The sequence below is a fragment of the Diaphorina citri genome, unplaced genomic scaffold, assembly GCF_000475195.1.
Source record: "Diaphorina citri unplaced genomic scaffold, Diaci psyllid genome assembly version 1.1 scaffold85, whole genome shotgun sequence".
NCBI classification, from domain to species: Eukaryota; Metazoa; Arthropoda; class Insecta; order Hemiptera; family Psyllidae; genus Diaphorina; species Diaphorina citri.
In genome coordinates, this window is record NW_007377522.1 from 3094 (window position 1) to 19728 (window position 16635).

At 34.9% G+C, this 16635-nt stretch overlaps 1 protein-coding gene across 3 annotated transcripts in view; it reads right to left on the minus strand.

The window, feature by feature from the left end:
• LOC103523791 (protein apterous-like) overlaps positions 1-16635 on the minus strand; it is a 56383-nt gene that overhangs the window by 792 nt on the left and 38956 nt on the right. The gene's annotated exons all lie outside the window — the stretch shown is intronic.

Genomic DNA, 16635 nt, shown 5'->3' on the forward strand with positions numbered 1-16635 from the left:
ACATAGGTACAACACAGCTTTTAACTTTGAAGAAATAGTAGGTATGTGATTATTTAAGCTGGATTCTGATTTGACCTGGATTCGATGATAAACAGGTGGGCATACTTTAAATGTGGGCTTATAATAGCTTCCCCTTTTGAAAATGTCACGACACGTCACTACAAGTTTATTTTTTTTCTAATACAGCACCGTGTAGGAAAAAATTCTCTCTTTACCTTTTCATGCACAGTTTCAAGGTGTGTAAAATTGAATTATAAGCTCGTTTCTCACTGTCAGGCGGCATGCGGAGTTCGCACGCCTCAACTGTTAGACAGACTCGAGACAAATGGGTCGGGGGCCCCGACAATTGATCCGAGGACGATAAATTTCTCCCAGTTTTCTTCTCTCTCAAATCTGGTGACGTCACTCTTTTCTTTTTCTTCCTTTTCAAAAAAGAAAGGAAAGAAGTGCTCCCCTTGCTTGTATTACCTTCTCTTTTTTTTCTTCTCCTCCTCCTCCTCTTCCTGAAAGAAGTGCTCCCCTTGCTTGTATTACCTTCTCTTTTTTTTCTTCTCCTCCTCCTCCTCTTCCTGAAAGAAGTGCTCCCCTTGCTTGTATTACCTTCTCTTTTTTTTCTTCTCCTCCTCCTCCTCTTCCTGAAAGAAGTGCTCCCCTTGCTTGTATTACCTTCTCTTTTTTTTCTTCTCCTCCTCCTCCTCTTCCTGAAAGAAGTGCTCCCCTTGCTTGTATTACCTTCTTTTTTTTCTTCTCCTCCTCCTCCTCTTCCTTCTTCTTCTCCTCATCCTTCTTCCTTCAAAAAGGCAATTTTAGATGCAGTAATTTTAACACATCCACCAATATGGTAGTGGATGTGCCAAGATCCCTTAATAGTTATAGAGATCAACCTCAATCTCTCTTCACAAAAGAAAACTGACATACCTATTAAATAAAGTATAATTGCATGCGGTAATGTGAGCACATCCACCAAAATGGTATTGGATATGGCCAAGATCCCCTAGCAATAATTTTATTAATAATAGGGGAATTATTAATTAAATTACAACAATCTATAATTAAAAAGTAATTTTTACGTAAAAGAAAACTGACATACCTATTAAATAAAGTATAATTGCATGCGGTAATATGAGCACATCCACCAAAATGGTATTGGATATGCCAAGATCCCCTAGCAATAATTTTATTAATAATAGGGGAATTATTAATTAAATTACAACAATCTATAATTAAAAAGTAATTTTTACGGTTATTATTTAGCAGAGAGATACACCTACATCGGTAGGTATCTACTGTTTTATTTATAACTTAAATATCCACCCATATCTACATTTTTGGAAATAATAGAAATTAGGTACCTACGTATACATTTGTACCTACTAGATTTGAAGGAAAGATTACGTATAACCCGACTTTGCATTGCAGATTGTATAACACTGTATTACCTAGGTAAGTTATAACCAGAGCCAGCCAAATTATGACACTTTTTCTGAGGTCACTTTTTTATAACTTAGGTACAATATCCACCCATATCTACATTTTTGGAAATAATAGAAATTAGGTACCTTCGTATACATTTGTACCTACTAGATTTGAAGGAAAGATTACGTATAACCCGACTTTGCATTGCAGATTGTATACCTCTGTATTAGGCAAGTTATAACCAGAGCCCGCCAAATTATGACACTTTTTCTGAGGTCACTTTTTTATAACTTAGGTAATTACCAAGTCAATGAATATTACTTGCCATTTCAAGAATATTACTGATGAAAGTCATTTCCCAGATTGCTAAAAGGCCCAAAGTAACCAAGTTGCCTCATTTGGGACGGTTGTAATCTGACCGTCAAATGTTTACGTTCCAATTCATCAGATGTGATTTATGCAACTGAAGCAGGCATCATTTGTAACAAGTACATGAGAGGAACGTACATTTCTGTGAGGTCTGGAACGTAATAAATTACAGAGACACAATATTTTGAGAATGTTTAATGTACCACACAAAGTATCAAATATAATATTATCTAACAAGTACATGAGAGGAACGTACTGTGAGGTCTGGAACGTAATAAATTACAGAGACACAATATTTTGAGAATGTTTAATGTACCACACAAAGTATCAAATATAATATTATGTATCTATGTTCTCATAATTAATAAATATTATGTGTATAATATACGAATTTATGACGTAGTAGTGACACATCTTGGACTTCTTATCAGTTGTTATCAGTAAGGAATGATAATAGGGTAATACAGTTTATCAGAACCTTTTTCATTAGCTTTTTCGCGCAGAATTCGCTGGATTGGAAAGTCGTTTCTAATTAAAAATTGACACCCAATAAATTTATCACCTAATAAATGAAGACACCTAAATAACTGCGTAGTACGCATTGAGTGAGTTATCAATTTTATTTGATTTGGGTAGGTACCTATTTGCAAAAGGTATAATTGACAGGAGGCAGAAACTGCTGGCAACTAGACAATTTTCTGAAAAGATTCTGACATGAAAAGAAGACACCTAAATAACTGCGTAGTACGCATTGAGTGAGTTATCAATTTTATATTTGATTTGTGTAGGTACCTATTTGCAAAAGGTATAATTGACAGGAGGCAGAAACTGCTGGCAACTAGACAATTTTCTGAAAAGATTCTGACATGAAAAATTTTTCAAAAAAGGCCCTGAACTCGTGAACATCACAGGTGAAACCGAAATAACAGAAATAAGTGACGTCAAGAAAATAAAGGACCAAGATGATGCTTCGCAAATTTCATGACAACCTACTCCTCCCAAACTATGAACCAATAGGTGAAGATATTTGATTTGGGTAGGTACCTATTTGCAAAAGGTATAATAGACAGGAGGCAGAAACTGCTGGCAACTAGACAATTTTCTGAAAAGATTCTGACATGAAAAATTTTTCAAAAAAGGCCCTGAACTCGCGAACATCACAGGTGAAACCGAAATAACAGAAATAAGCGACGTCAAGAAAATAAAGGACCAAGATGATGCTTCGCAAATTTCATGACAACCTACTCCTCCCAAACTATGAACCAATAGGTGAAGATGACTCTGCAGATATCATCATTCATGTCAAAACAAACGGGGCGCCACAAGTCAACAAGGTCTATAATGCCGCCTTGTTCTAAAATATACCGACAAATGAATAATTGCCCATAGTTGAAAAATTTCGGAAAAAGAAATTCATACATTGTACCTATGCTCTGAATCTAAAGATGTTGTGTTTATTTTACAAGAGCTACCAATATTGTAGAGTTTGTATTCTTTATTCTTGTTCGGAGATAGCATAGTTGAAAAATTTCGGAAAAAGAAATTCATACATTGTATGCTCTGAATCTAAAGATGTTGTGTTTATTTTACAAGAGCTACCAATATTGTAGAGTTTGTATTCTTTATTCTTGTTCGGAGATAGTTCATACATTGTATGCTCTGAATCTGAAGATGTTGTGTTTATTTTACAAGAGCTACCAATATTGTAGAGTTTGTATTCTTTATTCTTGTTCGGAGATAGCGTTTGGAATCAGTTTTCGGAAGTGGATAATTTCCGTAAATTACATTATAAACTCTCTGGGGCACTTGTGCACTAGTTTGAATCGATTTAATTACACACTGAGCCAACGTGAAGGCGAATATTAAAAGCACATTTATGCTAGGTAATTACCTAAAAAATTAATTCATTCAGAAACACATTTTTCATAAATAAAATACTTACTATAATTTATCCCAAGCATCGCGTTTTTTAAGCAAGTTCGGAATCTTTTTGCTCGTATTTTATTGTCAGAAATAATAATTATAGGATAATTTATCCCAAGCATCGCGTTTTTTAAGCAAGTTCGGAATCTTTTTGCTCGTATTTTATTGTCAGAAATAATAATTATAGGTTGTTTGCTCAGCTTTAAAAACAACAATGTAATAATGCTTGTACAGATAGTTGCCAGTCGGGATGACGTATCTGCATGAGTCTAATAGAGTCATAATTAGAGCTTTAAAAACAACAATGTAATAATGCTTGTACAGATAGTTGCCAGTCGGGATGACGTATCTGCATGAGTCTAATAGAGTCATAATTCATTTGAGCTCCTTCTGGTTTTTACGGAGGCTTCATATCCCATTAATAAGCTATTTCTAATGATTTTACTGTTTCGCTGCATTCAACTTCAACTTGCATAGGTGGATGATAATCATCCCACAATAGAATCTTTATCCATATTCAATATCTTCTTTTCGTAAAGGATCTGCGCCAGTGCCAGTAGGCACTTGTTACATAGTGGTACTTAGCTATCAGGCTATTTCTATTACCTATGAGTAAGGGACTTTTCAGTTTCATTCTAGCAGAATCTAGCAGTATTTAACTACAAGCTTTACTTATTTCTCATTGAAATAGTTTACATAGTTGAGTACCTAATTTCAAACAGGTATACCCATGCTTCAGTTTTTATTATTTTCTTTCATTCATTGAAATTTTATAGCATTAAATTCTTGGAGGTATAACTTGGAACTCTTCCAGTCTTGAAGTCTTGGGAATCCTCGAATTGGTAGCCCTAAATTTACAGAGCTAGAGCAAAAGAGTGAGTAGAATGGTAACGTTATGAACCCATATGTTTTGAATTTTATTAAGTAAAAACTTTCCAAATTGACTTAGGTACCTCTTTATTTATTTACTTAAAAATAATATGCCTGACTTCCTACTTAACGGGCAAAGGGACTCGACCCTATTTGCATCGGCCCGGGCTTCTCAAGGGGCCTGGATAGGACTAAATATGTAGTCCCTTCCCAGCAGTAGGCTATATACTACTACCATTATTGTGGTCAAATTCACAAACAATGTTGATGAAATTTCATACCTCGGCTGGGATGGAACTCACGCCCTCTTGATTACCAGGCGAGCGTCTTGGGCACTACACCACGACACCTTAGCACACTTTTGAAGCCCTTGGTTCCTACACTTAAGCCACTCTAGGTGGGGCTTTTTGGGCACCGAAGAGACAGGTGTTGTGAGGATACACCCATATTTGGAATTATCATCGAGACCCAGTTAAGCTGTGAAGGGCCCTGCTTTCCTCCCAGATCCTAGATTATGAACCCATATGTTTTGAATTTTATGAAGTAAAAACTTTCCAAATTGACTTAGGTACCTCTTTATTTATTTACTTAAAAATAATATGCCTGACTTCCTACTTAACGGGCAAAGGGACTTTTCAGTCTCATCCTAGCCGTATAAATGAGGTAATACTTAATACCTGCCACCTATGTGGCAGTAGGAATCCACTGTCCAGGGATACCAAAGAGAAAACAGTAAAAATTATCAAGCATGGGTTCTCATTCTTGCACAGTTTACTGGCATTATCACTAGGTATATTAGGTATTGTATAATTCATATTTACATACCCACATTTTATTATTGAAGATAATCTAGGTATGTTATTGTTTATACTAAACTGAAATAGTTTTATTACATTAGAAATTATGCTTAAAGTAATATTTTTATCTAGAAATATAAAATAGAGGGTACTAAAAAGTAGAAAACTTTATTACGAATCGGTAAGTATAGGCCGGTACCAAATTACTTGAACATTATCATCTTGCGGGAAAAAAAGAAACCTACCTACGCAGCTCTTAGCCACCTCATCTTTGGTGGCATCTTGATGTACATAATTATGTGGTAGGTACCTATGTAACTGAGTAAGTACCTAATTAAAGATTAAAATTATACATACTTCGGTTGAAATTTGAACCCTCTCACTTCTAATTACTGGGCTAGCACTTAACCTCTGAGCTACCAGGGGGCATCATTCTACTTTGGCTTCTAGAAAATTTCTTACTTGTGTAACACACTATACTTGTGGAATATTATCATGATGTACTTCTAACTTTATGAAGAATAGGTTTGTTTTTTCGGCAATTGCTTTTTATGGCTTTCGTATGATTTTCCTGAGTATACCTATTATGAATTTTTTTATGGCCTATAAACTGAAAAGTTTTTGTTGTACGTACATCTTCATTAGAAATTTTAATATTGTTATAGGAACTGAAATATTTGTTCTGGAATTACTTGACCATGTTGTGAAAAATACAGAAGACTTCCACTGCTAAAAGCGGCAACACGGAATCAGACAACTTGATGGATTTTTTTACGGTCCTTACCAAATATTTTCTTCGTAAATTTTATGGAAGATTTTCGAATGACTTCACTTAAGATTCACGCCACATGCATTAGACGGAAATTCGCAAAAATTTACTGCCCATAGGTGTGCTCAGATTGCCCTAAGACTTGTATAAAATGCAATTGCCAAAGGAGTACATGATGTAAGTTGTGAGTTTGAGATGCAGTTTAATGTTCAGTGCCAGCCTATCACCCACGTCTTTGGTAGTGGTACGACATCTCTTCTATCCTTGATTTGATATTTTCTGCTGTTGCAATAATAAATTAATCTTGTTTATGAGCTTGGACTTCTCCGTGATAACTCTATCAAGATGAGCACTGAACCTCCTGAGTTCCTGACATATGAAGTGTTCAAAAGAAATGCCCCCCTGTGGCGAATCTGTCGCCTTAAATAAACCTTCTTCAAGAGTTTTTAATTTATCTTTCAGATTGATCTTGAAGTGTTTCTTAAGACTACCCGCTACTGGACATTGATAATCTTTGGTGTTCAAAAGATAGATATATTATTTCACGAGATGTAGATGCAGAAGGTTTGAAGTAGATTGTGGAAGGTTTGCTCCAGTCCTCGTCATAATTCAGACCAGATTGCAATCTGCGAAATCTTTATTGAATCTTGTAACCTGTGAAGACTTCATTCCTGAGTTTCATGATCATGTTTTTATGTTTGACAAAATTACCATGTTTGAAAACTTGAGGAATTTTAGAGACATTTTATCAGCTGCATAGCGAACATGACTTGCTTTAGATGTTTACAGCAATGAAAGCAGACGTGCATAGGTAAATAACAACACTAACATCAAGCTTGATGATGTTGTTGATGCTTGTAGATTTGATATTCATAGGTACTAAGTAGGTTATTTGCAGTTTTTTCTAAAAAGTATCAACCTAATAGCTGAATAAGAAGGCGATTTAATACACCTAAATTTTATATTATGGTACTTTCATGCAAATGTAACGAACAATATGGATGTGATAATTCTTAAGTGTAGATCTATAAATTGACTGTGTTTACTTTGGATGTCACTTCATAATATCATGTGGATTCAGACTCATACCACGTGCTATGGGCGTGTCCACTGTCCACCCATAATGGTAAGGAATATCAAATCACAGATCTACCGTCCAGTGGCGGAGTTCTTCAAGGGGCTCACCTTTTTCCACATCCTCTCTACGATTCTTTTCACCTCCCTTAGTTTTACCACTGGCGTATATTCCACCCCCGCAGTCCAGGCCATTTAGGGAACACGCAGGGCATATTTGGGGGCCTTAAATGTCCCCCAGTCAATCTATTGAGCCCCCAGGCAAAAGATTGCGGTGGGGCCCCCGAAAAATTATACACATAGGTACAACACAGCTTTTAACTTTGAAGAAATAGTAGGTATGTGATTATTTAAGCTGGATTCTGATTTGACCTGGATTCGATGATAAACAGGTGGGCATACTTTAAATGTGGGCTTATAATAGCTTCCCCTTTTGAAAATGTCACGACACTTTTCAGTGGCGGAGTTCTTCAAGGGGCTCACCTTTTTCTACATCCCCTCTACGATTCTTTTCACCTCCCTTAGTTTTACCACTGGCGTATATTCCACCCTCGCAGTCCTGGCCATTTAGGGGACACGCAGGCCCATCTATTGAGCCCCCAGGCAAAAGATTGCGGTGGGGCCCCCGAAAAAGTATACCTACACATAGGTACAACACAGCTTTTAACTTTGAAGAAATAGTAGGTATGTGATTATTCAAGCTGGATTTTGATTTGACCTGGATTCGATGATAAACAGGTGGGCATACTTTAAATGTGGGCTTATAATAGCTTCCCCTTTTGAAAATGTCACGACACGTCACTACAAGTTTATTTTTTTTCTAATACAGCACCGTGTAGGAAAAAATTCTCTCTTTACCTTTTCATGCACAGTTTCAAGGTGTGTAAAATTGAATTATAAGCTCGTTTCTCACTGTCAGGCGGCATGCGGAGTTCGCACGCCTCAACTGTTAGACAGACTCGAGACAAATGGGTCGGGGGCCCCGACAATTGATCCGAGGACGATAAATTTCTCCCAGTTTTCTTCTCTCTCAAATCTGGTGACGTCACTCTTTTCTTTTTCTTCCTTTTCAAAAAAGAAAGGAAAGAAGTGCTCCCCTTGCTTGTATTACCTTCTCTTTTTTTTCTTCTCCTCCTCCTCCTCTTCCTGAAAGAAGTGCTCCCCTTGCTTGTATTACCTTCTTTTTTTTTCTTCTCCTCCTCCTCCTCTTCCTTCTTCTTCTCCTCATCCTTCTTCCTTCAAAAAGGCAATTTTAGATGCAGTAATTTTAACACATCCACCAATATGGTAGTGGATGTGCCAAGATCCCTTAGTTATCTACCGTCACTACAGAGATTAGAATCTTTTAGAGACTTTCAGCACTCGTAGTTCACAGGTTCATTCTGCTATACAAAAGAAACACATTCGACTGCTACAAAAGATAATTGACAAATAACACTTTTCAAAACCCAAAGCATGAGATAACAACGGTAGCTTACTACATACGTTATTTGTAAATAGTATCTAGCGATATCTGAAACATCAAATCTAGTAATTACACATCAACATTTGAAAATAAATTGAAGTTCTAATGATATTTATGTTCACAAGTTATCCTTTTTTGATCAGAAGATTTGATCAAGATAAAATCATCAGCAAAAGCAGGAGCTGTACAGCACAGTCGTAATCATTATTGTTTAATTAATTTGTTCAAACTATCTGTTAAAGTTAAAGTAAATACGAAAATGCTAGACCAAGATAATAATCAGCATCGCGCATTGACGCTCAACTTAAACCTTACAATTATTTCTTTCACTGTAAATAAAGATACCTACACAATCACCTTCTAATAACAGGACAATATCGAATTTAAAGAACAATTTGCTGGGGATTAAGGGGATTTTTTTTTTTGTAATAAACACTTTATTATGATGAGTTATTTTTGCATGTTTCATAACCAATTCTGGGTATTCACTAGTTAAAGCGCCAACAAAAACATTGTTATTTTGTCTCTGTGTGAAAAAGATAGTAAGCAAACAGAACATAATGAAAAGCAATATTTTGAGAAAGTAGAATATAATAAGAATCAGAGAGAATGCTAGATATCAACCAAGATAAAACGCATAGCATTGATGTGTATGATGGCTACATGGATATTATAGATTGTGCTCATGAATTTGTAGCCCTGTAATCAAAATAATTAAAATTGAAACCCAACTAGAGCAACAATAGGGACGTGTAATCATAGCTTAGACAACAAAACTCACAAAACTGATCAAATTAAAACCACAGCAACTATGCTGCTACACTTGTTAACAATGCAAACTAGATGAGAAAGAACCGAAATTTTGAGCAATAACTTTTTTTAATGATACATTATATTTGTTGGTTCTTCTTATTGTATATCTATCTATCTTTTCTCTTTTGCTTCTTACCTCCTATCTATGGAAGAAATCGGCAGCACAAATCATTCTCTTGATTTTTGGTAAGACTCAAGTGTTTGTTTCTCTTTATACCTAAATATTAGATAACATAAAACTAGCCACCTCCTGTACCCACCTAGGTAGGTATACTAAATTTAGATCATTCGTTTCATTTCACTCGTTTGGGATTCACAGGCAAGTAGGTTTTAATTATACTCGTAAGTATGGATATAATATGTTCATTTATTTTATTCGGAGTTAGAATCTCTCGTATTTATCATCATAATCCAGGTCACTTTTGTTTTCATATACCTACTGTTGAATCTTTTAGTGACATTGCTTCTCAGTCCAAAAACAAACAAATCTTTCAATCAGAGACCTAACTTTAATGCTGATCAATTGATCATGCTCAATCGAGATTGATGGTTAGACTATAGCAATTTATGGTTGTATCTGATATGAATTATGAAATTGAACATTGCTTCTCAAACAAAATTTCTCTCGTGGAGGAAGCATAGCGAACTTTTCAGAAGTCACCCATATTTATGAACAAAATGCTGGCTCTTAAGTTCGTGCTAAGCATAGTCTCAAGGCATTTGATTGGTCAATTTTGACTTGAGACTGATCTAAGAACGATCATTCTTGTTCATAAATACGAGTGTCAGTGTTTGTTTCTCTTTATACCTAAATATTAGATAACATAAAACTAGTCACCTCCTATACCCACCTAGGTATACTAAATTTAGATCGTTCGCTTCATTTCACTCGTTTAGGATCCACAGGCAAGTAGGTTTCAATTATACTCGTAAATATGGATATAATATGTTCATTTATTTTATTCGGAGTTAGAATCTCTCGTATATATCATCATAATCCAGATCACTTTTGTTTTCATATACTGTTGAATCTTTTAGTGACATTGCTTCTCAGTCCAAAAACAAACAAATCTTTCAATCAGAGACCTAACTTCAATGCTGATCAATTGATCATGCTCATTTGATATTGATGGTTAGACTATAGCAATTTATAGTTGTATCTGATATGAATTATGAAATTGAACATTGCTTCTCAAACAAAATTTCTCTCGTGGAGGAAGCATAGCGAACTTTTCAGAAGTAACAGTTTGACTAAGGATGTGCGTTATCAATCGAGATATAGGAGGTACCCGGGTAACTCCTACTGTTTAATTGATACCTACAGGTTTAACCCTATTATTACTATGGATTTTACTATTCCCTCTGTACTGCCGACTTCTCTTGTCGTCACCTTTAACCTAATCATGTGCAATGACTCATGTGTTTTACTTCTTAATTTCGTTCCTAATTTGATTAATTTTACACCAGAGTTCAAATCAAAGAACATGATTGTTTGATTTGTTAAATTGTGCGGCACAGTGTGAATTACTTCCTACAGGTTTAACCCTATTATTACTCTGGGTTTTACTATTCCCTCTGTGCTGCCGACTTCTCTTGTCGTCACCTTTAACCTAATCATGTGCAATGACTCATGTGTTTTACTTCTTAATTTCATTCCTAATTTGATTAATTTTACACCAGAGTTCAAATCAAAGAACATGATTGTTTGATTTGTTAAATTGTGCGGCACAGTGTGAATTACGTAGAACATCAGCGTCTCTCATTGTTTCCAAGACAAATCAAAAGGAGATTTCTGAGATGCTGTCTAGACTAGACCATTGCCAGTTGGATATGTATGATCGAATTGGTAGATAGTTAGGGCACAAGGCAGGGATAGGTATGTAGGTACCTATTTTTGGATGACTATAGTTCTCCCCTCCAGTTTTTAAATCTAATTAATTTTACACCATGTTATAGGTAACAGGAGACTTAAGGAATTTGCCTTGGTGAGGTCTATCAAGAAATCAAGATGAGCCAAATGACGAATTTTTTCGATTGTTTCCGTGGAGAAGCCAATTTGCGACTTTTTTTTGAGAGACCCATGCTCAAAAAGTCTAAATAAAAGCGAGAATCAGCCTCTGAGCTCATCTCCTCTTGAAATGAAATTTGAATAAAATGTACCATCTTAATATGAACATCAATTTCCCATCCAATAGCCTTGTCATCTCCCCACCACCAAACTAAAGCTGAGTAATTCACGGAGTCTAAAATTTATGTGGTTTTCGTAATTTATGTTAAATGTGAAGACCCATGCTCAAAAAGTCTAAATAAAAAGCGAGAATCAGCCTCTGAGCTCATCTCCTCTTGAAATGAAATTTGAATAAAATGTACCATCTTAATATGAACATCAATTTCCCATTAAAAATGTTGGATGACTATAGTTCTCCCCTCCAGTTTTTAAATCTAATTAATTTTACACCATGTTATAGGTAACAGGAGACTTAAGGAATTTGCCAAGTAATCCTGTATGTTATCAGTAGTAATATCCATCATTCTGGTATGATATCCTTAAACAGTAGAGAACACACACCAAACATAATGTCAGGTGAGAATTTTTACGAGGCATCTGTAAATGTGAAACCAAAAAGTGTTCGACCACCATCCTCCGGAAGTTGGTGCCAGAACTTTAAACATACAGGGTAGCTTTTGTAGTTAAAGTTACAAAATTAATAGAGAATGGTTCCATAGTTCATAGCGGGCATATAAGCTTACAAACCGCTCAGCAGATTATAAACCCAGAGGGTTATAGGCCTACAAATAGCTTGTCCAGCATTTTGGACATGGACCTAAAAGCCTACAAAATGTCCTTCGGCTTTTAGAAACTAGAGGACGCGGTTTCGTGTCCTAGTCCTAGCTGAAAAATAGATTTTTATCCCAGTTCATATCCTCGTTCATTCGAGAGTATTTGAGAGAGGAATAATACAACTCTTTGAGATGGATTGTAGGGAATTCCAGGCAAACTCCCAAATGAAGACTCAAATATGTAAAACCATGTTGGGTGTAATTCTGTGTAATATAACACTTTTAACAGCACTGAAGATGATTATCTCATCGGAGAAATTATATCATTTCGCTATGCTGGATGGGAGACACTATTATCTTGGACAGGGCTTATCTTGGAAATAAGTGCACGTATGTTGGGACATCATGCAGGGAGTAGCTCAAGTCCCAGCTGAGTTATGACATGATCTGGTTTTAGTTTCACTTTTGTTTTTGAGATGAAACAAGTGGACCTCTTGAAGATTTAATTCAATGGGTATCTCCTTACCTCTACTCACTTAGGACGTTTAAGTAATTTTTCATGAGGTGTCTCCATGGTTTTACATTATTTTTTTATTAAGTTGTTTGTAATCTTTACTGCCTCTTTGCCAAATGTGCTGATATTATTGGTACGGTGTTTAATTTAGATTTAACTCTAGGAGAAGAGCCTACACTGTAGACCCGATCATGTGAAATAATTGTACTTGTTGTGACTGTTATTGTAGGTGATGTTCTATCTCCATGGTTTTACATTATTTTTTTTATTAAGTTGTTTGTAATCTTTACTGCCTCTTTGCCAAATGTGCTGATATTATTGGTACGGTGTTTAATTTATATTTAACTCTAGGAGAAGAGCCTACACTGTAGACCCGATCATGTGAAATAATTGTACTTGTTGTGACTGTTATTGTAGGTGATGTTCTTGAAGAAAATTTCCTTCTTGTTATGAACATTCGTTGAATCCATCAAAAACTTCCTGAATTGATTTCATTCGAAGTTTGTCTGGTTGTGTGAAAACATCTCATGTTGATGTCTATTGTTTCATATTCGTGTGATATATCCTGTGTGATCATTACCAAGAGAATTTTATTCATTCTCCACAAAATGAAACGTACTCATACATCATAAATAATGATCATATTTTGATACCTACTTACTTACTATTCCTAGGTTAAGCACATAGAAATGATGTGTGATTGTGAAATCTTTGCTTACAATAAATTCAATTTAACTTCTGTTGTCTGAAGTTTGGAGAAGGTGGATTAGGTATGTACCTAACTAATGATAATACCAAACATACCTACTTACATTTATGTATAACATTCATTTGGTTAGTAATACCTTCTTCGGATTGTAGGTGTAGCCTTGGTGGATTGAGTGCTTCGCTGCTCAGATGGTTATTTTTCAATACCTCCATACAATCCTTATACTTATTATTTTTGAACTAAAACAAAACAATAATCTTCATACTTAAGAAGAATAATATTTCTTTTTAAAAAACCAATATACTTTTCATATCTGGGGGCTAGATATAAAAATGAAATTTTGAAGCACTTCTTGGCTGCATCTGAAGATTTATTTTCCTCCTATATGTACATAGTGAAGTCCTATATGAACCTAAATGGTACCAAATAAATCAACCAAGTTCTTATTTACACAATTCTTTTTACTTGTTTATTTGTTTATTTTAATTACACCAAACTGCCCCAAGATATTGAATATTGCTATAATATTGCTTTATACATACACATGCACCATTCAAGTTGGCGTTAGTATTACTGTTTACAGGGTGATGTTATGATTAAAGGTCTCCTGTTATGTGTAGTTTTGTAGATGCAATACTAACCCTTATCTTTGGAGAAGAAAAACAACAATGTAAAACCAATTCATTATTATGAGAACAAATTAACACAAAATGACAATGAAAACATAATAAATATGTGCAGGAAGGACGGTATACTCTTCAGTTAATTGATAAAAACAAATAAAATTGTTTAAAAAAGCGATAAAAATGATTTATATGACAAGCGTGAAAACATGAACAAATTAGATAATTAAAACAAATTACCAAATAATTTCAAAACAAAAGAAGAAAACAAAGTTGTTTTTGACCAAGTCGCAGAAAAACGAAATTAGAATCTTCTGCTGCATTGGGAATGACAATAGGGATTTAATTGAACAACACGGGACAAGAAAAGAGATATGTTTTGAAAATTTTAATGAAGTCATCAATGTTGCTGAGGAAGAATCGGGAAAGGGGTGATTTAAAAAAAAAGAACGTAACACAAAGGCTCTTCAAAAAGAAATACAACGCAAAGAGCAAAGGGATTATAATGCAGGTGTAGCCCACAAGAAAAAAGTCACCCCTCATTATTTTGAAAATGTTCATTATAATGGTAAGCTACAAGTAACGGGTTGTATTTCACTTAAAAAAAAAAAAAAAAATGTCACCCCTCATTATTTTGAAAATGTTCATTATAATGGTAAGCTACAAGTAACGGGTTTTATTTCACTTAAAAAAAAAAAAAAAAAAAAAAAAAATCAACAAATACTTTCATTGTTCACGTCGCTTTCATGAAATCAAAGACAAGGAGCTTGTTCCTGGGTATGGCGGTATTGTTCATAGAAGTTTTTTACTTCATCCCTGAAAAATAATAAATATTGTTGATGACACATTTGATAACGCACTGCTTACTGATAACATGTTATCAAGATCTCAAATGACTTTCACAAACGAACATGAAATCTGGTGAGAAATTATCGTAGAGGTACTATCCGGTTGTTGTTTAAAGAACTTGAAAAGCACAAAAAAAGCTCTAAGCCTTTGACAAACCAGTTAAAATGAAGCTTTGAACACAGAGGTAAGTGTGGTAATAACCACACAAAACAGTAAAAGCATCTTCAACCGTGGATCCACTTAACAACGGAAACAAAATTGATTTGTATTACTCAACACTCCACTCTAAACCACCTACCACAAGTTGGAATAATCCCACGTTTTCGCCGTGGCCAGAAAGGCATGTGAAATAAACTACTCAAAACCACTGAATAGTTCTAACACATTACTTCCACCCTGATTAACACTAACATTGAACCGTATGCCAAAAGCCTTGTGTCTATTGTTCTCAACAGCATTTGAATGTGAGTGTCTGGAAATACTCTTCTAGTTCTGTACGTTTTCCCTTTTCTATTGCCTATTCAAATTAGGTATTATTTAAACATAGGGGATTAGCAAAAACGTATGGATTTTTGAAGGGTGTTTCATTTCAGCATTTCATTCATTGGATTAGTTAGGAGGTTAGTGTTAGTACCTACTTACTTACCTACCTAATAACTACATTAATTTTTAGTCCGTCCTTCCTTTATTATTACTAATAATAAAAGGTATAGTGGACGGACTATTGTATTCGCTTCGGTGTCGTCTGTCGGATTTTTGAAGGGTGTTTCATTTCAGCATTTCATTCATTGGGTTAGTTAGGAGATTAGTGTTAGTACCTACTTACTTACCTACCTAATAACTACATTAATTTTTAGAGACATGTCATATGTCATAGGTTATTTTCAGTTTCGTACACTTACCTATACTTTGGGAACGCTAATATCTGAGGTCCATAATATATGCCTAGCTTCGCTATTCGCACATTAGGAATTTCCCATCTGACTTTGACGAATAAATTTATGAATGACATCACTCAGGTATGTGCCTACCTAATAAAAAATGTCAGAAAAGTGTACAAAGCACTCAAAACAGTAGTTGATGATTTCAAGCTCCTGAGATCATGGGATTAAATAATGTCTAATAATAATATCCAACTAAACGCTTGAATTACTCAGGTCATAAAAAATGAACAAATTCATAAAACGTGGGGTAATTAAAAATACTCGTAAAACTTAGGTAGGTATCTACCTACCTCTTTCTGTATACAATGTGTCCATATTTTTTTACAGGACTATAAAATTAAAAACGGACAAATCAAGGTAAAATACTTGGAAATCATTTATAGTAGGTACACAAATAAAAACTTTGTACTCTTTGTAGGCACTAAACAAGCTGGGTCCGTCCCTCCGGGAATTATTTAGCCCGTAGTTTATTCGATCAGGATTAAAGAAAATCAGTACTTATGTACCTACCTAATTTGTTTAATATTCATCAGTTTATTATTATTCTTGATTTGATTTTTCGATTTTACTTTCATGTAATGATTTAAAATCAAGACTAGAGCCCGTTCTCCCTTTATTCCCAATATACCAACAGATAACAAAAGCAGTGAAAATATTGCAGGAGTTTCCATTTTTTCTTACTTACTTTTGCAAAGTATCTACTCAAAGCAATATCTTTT